At 36.4% G+C, this 7,144-nt stretch overlaps 1 pseudogene; it reads right to left on the minus strand.

The window, feature by feature from the left end:
- Window positions 1-347: 347 nt before the first annotated feature.
- Window positions 348-773, minus strand: LOC122467578 (annotated as a pseudogene).
- Between the last annotated feature and the right edge of the window lie 6,371 nt (window positions 774-7,144).

Raw genomic sequence — 7,144 nt, forward strand, 5'->3', positions numbered from 1 at the left:
AGGGATATTGGCCAGTAGTATCAGGAAACACTGGTATCATAAAATGATTTTGAAAGTGCTTCTTTCTTCGTAATTCTTTGGAAGAGTCTAAGAAGTATTGGTGTTCATTCTTTAAATATTTAATAGAATTCACCTATAAAACCATCTGGTCCTGGGCTTTTCTTTGTTGGGAGCTTTTTGATTAATAGTTTAATTTCATTCTTTATTGATCTGCTCAGATTTCCTATTTCTTCATGCTTCACTCTTTAGTACCTTATATATGTGGAAAACTTTATACATTTCTTCGAAGTTATCCATTTTTCGAATATAATTGTTCATAGTGGTCTCTTATCATCCTTTGATTTTTTTTGATTTAATAAAGTTTTATTTTCCAAAGTGTACAGTTGGTGGGATCTGTTCATGCATATTCACCAGCAACTGGGGCATCTCCATCCTTGGTGTTTCTGGTATAACTTACTTGAATTCTCTGCTTTGAAACCAGTTTATTAAGTCTTTTACTGAGGTTCTCCTGAAGGGCTGCCCTGGCCAGGGAACCTCAAATCTTCAGTCTCTCAGAGACAATAAGCTGTAGTTATAAGCTTACAGTTCGAAGTTTCCTTACAGAGTTTGTCATGTGTTACTTTGTCAAACAAGACCAAGTTGTTGAGCCTGTCTGGAAATTTGCCTTTGGATCACTTCTTTTTGGCCTTGTCCCAAGATTTGTTCACTGGGTCTTTATCTTCTTTAGCTGACCATCCAGCATCTTTCTTCTTCTTGTAGTCCTTGGGTGGCATGTAAATTGGAGATTAGCAGCTACCTCTGCAGCCTTGCTAAAATGTTGGATGAAAAATCATCCTTTGAATTTTTGTAATACCAATTGTAATATCTTCTCTTTTAGATCTCATTTTATATATTTGAAACTTCTTTTTTTTCTAACTAAAGGTTTGTCAGTATTGTTTAAGTTTTTTAAAAAAAAATCAGGTCATAGTTTGATATTTTCTATTGGTTTTCTGGTCTCTTTCATTTATTTCTGCTTTAATCATTGTTATTTCCTTCCTTCTGCTAAATTTGACTTAGTTCCTGTTTCTCTTGTCCTTGATGTGTAAAGTTAGGTTGTCTTTGTTTTTTTTTTTTTTTAATTCCCTCTTAAACTACTTTTTGCTGTATTCCATAGGTTTTGGCATGTTATGTTACACTTTGTTTCAAGATGTTTTTCCCTTTTCATTTCTTCTTTGACCTGTTGGTCAGAATGTATTGTTTAATTTGTACATATTTGTGCATTTTTCAATTTTCCTCCTGTTACTGATGTCTAGTCATACTTTGTGGTCAGTAAAGTTTGTTCTTAAAGTTGCTATGACTCGTTTTGTGATATAATGTATCATCTATTTTGGACAATATTTCATGTACATGTAAGAGGAATGTATATTCTGTTGCTATTGGGTGGAATTTCTTTATATATCTCTTAGGTCCATTTGATTTAATTGTAATTTAAGTCCAATGTTTCCTTATTGATTTTCTGTCTGGGTTACTTACCTTTTGTTGAAAGTGCTGTATTGACATTGTCCGCTATTATTGTGTTGTCTATTTCTCCCTTTAGATTTCTCAGTATTTTCTTTTAAAATATTTAGGTGCTTCAAAGTTGTGTGCATGTGTATTTGTGACTGTATATCCTCTTGATGAATTGTTCCCTTTATCTTACATAATGACCTTCTTTCTCTCATTACAGCTTTGTATTGAAGTCTCTTTTGTCTAATATAAATGTAGCTTCCTCTGCTCTCTTGGTTTTTCCTTGCATGGAGTATCTTTTCTAACCCATCCCTTTTAGTCCTTATGTATCCTTAAAGCTGAAGTGAGTCTTTTGTAGGCAACATATAGTTGGTCTTTTTTTTTTTTAATTTTTTTTTTCAACGTTTATTTATTTTTGGGACAGAGAGACAGAGCATGAACGGGGGAGGGGCAGAGAGAGAGGGAGACACAGAATCGGAAACAGGCTCCAGGCTCTGAGCCATCAGCCCAGAGCCTGACGCGGGGCTCGAACCCACGGACCGCGAGATCGTGACCTGACTGAAGTCGGAAGCTTAACCGACTGCGCCACCCAGGCGCCCCTAGTTGGTCTTTTTTTTATTCATACACTAACCCACTGCCTGACTTTAAATGGAGAATTTAGTCTATTTACATTCTAAGTAATTACTTATAGGTAAGGACTTACTAACGATATCTTATTGGTTTTTTTTCGCTGTTTTAAAGTTTCATTGTTCTGTCTTCCTCTCCTAGTGCCTTGCTTTGTGAGTTAATAATTTCCCACAATGATACTGATTCTCTTGTTTTTATCTTTCACATATCTACTGTAGGTTTTTGTTTTGTGGTTGCTATGAGTCTTACGTAAAACATCCTACAGATATAACAGTCTATTTTACGCTACTTTCAATTGCATACAAAACCTTTACTCCTTCACATTTTATATTTTTGATGTCACAATTTACTACTACTTACATTTAGTATCCTTTAACAAATTATTATAGCTCTTTTTAATACTTTTGCTTTTTAACTTTTATACTTGAGTTAAGTGACTAACACACCACCTTATTACAATATTAGAGTCTTCTGAATGTGACTATATGCTTACCCTTACCAGCGTATTGTGTATCTTCATATGCTTTAATGTTACGAATTAACATCCTTTGGTTTCTTCTTGAAGAATTCCTTATAGCTTTTCTTGTAAGGCAGGTTAGTGATGCCAGTCTCTGTGCTTTAAATTTTTTTGGGATCATCTTTATCTCACCTTAATTTCTGAGGGACTTTACCAGGTAAAGTATTGTTAGGCAGTTTTTCTTTCCAGAACTTTGATTATATTATCCATATCCGCTGATAGCCTTCTAGGGATTCCCTTGTATGTGAGAATTTCTTTTTTCTTTTGTTACTTTTAAAATTCTTGATTTTAGTCAGTCTTATTATAAATTTGGAAAAGATATTTTTCTGTTTTAGTTTTTGTGTGACCTGTTACTTTTATGAACTTGTGTCCAAATCTCTCCACTAATTTTAGGAAATTCTCAGCCTTTTTTTTTTTCTTTAAATAGGCTTTCTGTTCCCTTCTCTTTCTCTCCTGCTTCTGACACTACAGTAATACATAGATTGCTTCTCTAAATGATATAATTCATGTAGGCTTTCCTTTGTTCTCCTATGACTGGATGATTTCACAACTCCTGCCTTCCACTTGATGTTCTTTCTTCTGTTTGATGCATCTGTTGTCGATGCTGTCTTACATTTCATTTCATTCATTGTGTCCTTCAGCTCTAGAATTTCTGTTGGGCTCTTTTACATGATTTATGTCTCTCTGGTAAACTTCTCATTTTGTTATGTATTGTGTCTCTAATGAAATTGGCTTTGTGTGTTTTCCTGTAGCTCACTGAGCTTCTTTGAAACAGTTACTTTGAATTCTTAATCAGGCAAATTGTAGATTTCCGTATCTTTGAGTTCAGTTACTGGGAAATTATGGTGGTCCGGTGAATACTCATTAGCTCCCTGTCACAGTTCACTCCCCCTGCCTTGGAGAGCTCACACAGGGAGCTGGCCACAGGGTGGGATAAGTGTATAAGGTGCCCGAAGCACTAGTGGTACATGTGGGCCATTTGGGGGCTCTATAAGTGAGGCATTCCTAGGGGCTTGTGAGTGGGCTTTTTGATGGAGTCTGCAGGAGAGCTGATAGGATCCACGTCTCTTTAATGGCGCTCCCCCAGATGTTTCTCATTCCGCAATCTTGCAGCATACCTCAGTATTCTAGATGAGGCAAGAAAGAAGTGGGTGTCTTTGCCAGAATCCCACAGAACTGGCAAGGCCTGGAGCTCATTCACATGCTCTCAGCTCTCTTCCCTGTGGAAAAAATAACTGGCCAGAAAAGTCTCTTTAGGCACGGAGTTGTGCCGCATTGGGGAGGGATGATGTGAGTAACATGAAACTGTTCCACTTACCCTCTTTATTATGTCAAATTTCAGACTTTCTTTGCTCCAGCAGTGTGCTAGAACTTCTCCACTGGATTCCTGGACTTCCATAAAGGATCTCTTATCCATGGATAATTGTTTAAACTGGAGTTCTTTTAAGGGAGAACAGTAGAAAATTCTTATTCTCTCGTGATGATGCCATCCCCATTCATTCATTCATTGTATTCATTCATTCGTATTGTGTATCTGTATGTATAGGTATGTGTGTGTGTATGTGTTTGTGTGTTTTTTTTTTCTTACTACATAAAATCATTTTTGCAAACAAGGAATTGTTTGGGAATTATCTTTGAGATGATCTCCCTCACAATCCAAATACATATTTCTACTGAGTCCAATAAATTTTACCTCTCAAATATTGCTTTACTCTACCACTACCCTGGTCAAATTCTGTATTCCATCTTGCCTGTAGTAGAGCATCATTTATCTCCTGGACTACAGCAGGTATCTTTGCAATGTCTAGTATTATTGAATTTGTCATATCCTGTTATCTCTAGACAGATTAACCATTTCAAAATAAAAGTAACATGCCGTTTTCTCTGCTCCAAACTCTTTAGTTGACCTTAAATAAATATCTTTACCTAACTTACAAGGAGCCACAAGGATTGGTCTCTTCCTACTTTTTTAGCTTTATCTCATATAATATTCTCCTTCATTCTTTCCAACTTGCCTTATAAAAACTTGCACTCCCTGTCACCCTAGTGCTTTGCACGGGATCATCTCTCTGCTTTTAATGTTCTTCTGACACATATTCACTTGATTTTCTCTCATTTGTTCTTCAGTTTTAAGCTCAAACATACTCTTCCCTCTTACTGGATCATAGATTATAACACAAGTATTGTTTTCTTTATAACACTTATTATAGCAACAATTGTAATTTTACAACTGTGAAATTATTATTTGTTTGCAAGATTGTTGTATGTTTGTACAGTTTACTCAACTGTATGTTCCATGTGGGCTGAAATTGTATCTGGCTTGTTCATAATTGTATCCATTGTGCTTAATGCTGTGCTAAGTAGCATCTCTAATTTCAGAATTTTTCTTATCTTGGAACCAATTAGAATTTTCTCTTTGCCAAATATCTGAGTTCAAAATTTAGTCAGTAGCTCCCTTTGAGATGGTATAATAAATTCTTTTTTAATTGAAGGATATACATAAACTATAAGATGATCTTCCAGGGGCACCTGGGTGGCTCAGTAGATTAAGTGTCCAACTTTGGCCCAGGTTATGGTCTTGCAGTTTGGAGTTTGAGCCCAGCGTGGAGCTCTGTGCTGACAGCTCAGAGCCTAGAGCCTGCTTGGGATTCCGTCTCCACCCCCCTACCCCCACCCCGCGCCTGCCTCTCTCTCTCTCTCTCTCTCTCTCTCTCTCTCTCTCTCTCAACTAAATAAACATAAAACAACATGAGTTGCAAAGAGTGTTCTGCTGAACATCAATCCATCCACATACCTCAGACCAAATGGTTAAATAATTTTGAAAACATCACATAATAGAGCACCTCCTAAAGAATTTTTCCATGTTCATCCATAAGGACTTTTCCTGCATACTTCATTGAAAAAGACTATTTAACTTCATTTATTTAACTGCAGAATTCTGTCTGCTAAACTCACATATGCATATTACAGGTAATATTTGATGCACATCTGGGAAAGTTGCCAATAAGAATTAAATAAAAATTGGGGCTCTTGGGTGCCTTGGTAGGTTGAGTGTCTGACTCTTGATCTTGGCTCAGGTCATGATCTCATGGTTTATAAGCTCGAGCCCTGCATCAGACTCTGTGCTCACTGTGCACAGATTCTCTCTTGGGATTCTCTCTTTTCCTCTCTCTATGCCCTTCTCTTTCTCTCTCTCAAAATAAACAAACTTAAAAATAATGAAATCAAAATCTGTCTGGAGAAAGTGAATACAAGAAGATCAGTTAGGAAGATTTTCGAGTCTGGTCAGGCAGTCTGGATTTAAGACTTACCAATGATACCCACTTTCCATGTGAACTCAGGCAAATTGTCCATGGGCCACTTCTGTCCACTATCATATGACCCTTGAAGAACTCCTTACAAATCTAGGAGCTGTGAAAACTGCTGAAACTACCTGAGATTTTCCTTTCATCATGGACAAAGATATAGTACATTACTCTTATATATAGGGGGTAGGAGTTTGTTGAAGAAAAACATTGTCGTATTGCAGAATGATAATAGGGTCAGTAATCATATGGGAATTGAATTTTTCCTAGTTCAAGTTCAATTAAAAAACTCTATTTCTGTCTTATATAAATCTATTTCAGTGAACTATATTAAACCTACAAAAATTATTTTTTGTTATCAAAACTATTATTATCTATCTCTACTTGTTCTTTTATCCTTTTTGCTTAATTTACAGAATATGAATGGTGTTACTTGAAGATCTTTCTAAAACAGTAACTTGAATCCTCTGTATTTCTTCCTCCCCTCCTGTTCACTATATTCTTTGCTTTTTTTTTCTCCCTAAGAATTAATGAGCTTATTTTTACATCCTGGTTGAATTTTCTCGTGATCTAAAGTACGCTTCTAATTTTTAATCTCTCTCATTATTTCACTGCCATACTGAAAAGCCTCCATTTTAACATTTCCATGTAATGTGAGAGGAAAGAGGTAGAAGAAATACATTTTACATGACCTTTCTCAAGTACTATAGAAATAGCCATAGGAATTTATTTTATTTTTTTAATATGAAATTTATTGTCAAATTGGTTTCCATACAACACCCAGTGCTCATCTCAATACGTGCCCTCCTCAGTGCCCATCACCCACTTGCCCCTCCCTTCCACCCCCCATCAACAGGAATTTAAACATTATCCTGATGTTTGGGCATGTATATCAGCTTAAAGGCTACCCAAAGGGGAGCATTGAAAAAAATTTCTGTTAGGTATAATGCTATGATGTGAATATTTATGTCCCCCCAAATTCATAAGGGTGATGGTAATAGGAGGTGGCACTTTTAGGAGCTGCTAGGTAATGAGGATGGGACCCTTATGAATGGGATTAGTGCTCCAGAGATCCCTTATCACTCCTGCGAGGATACAACTAGAAGTCTGATACCTGAAACATGGTTGTCATCTGATCATGCTGGCACCCTTATCTTAAACCTCCAGCCACCAGAACTGAGGGCAATATATATCTGTTCTTTATGAACTA

The sequence above is a fragment of the Prionailurus bengalensis genome, chromosome B1 (assembly GCF_016509475.1).
Source record: "Prionailurus bengalensis isolate Pbe53 chromosome B1, Fcat_Pben_1.1_paternal_pri, whole genome shotgun sequence".
NCBI lineage: Eukaryota > Metazoa > Chordata > Mammalia > Carnivora > Felidae > Prionailurus > Prionailurus bengalensis.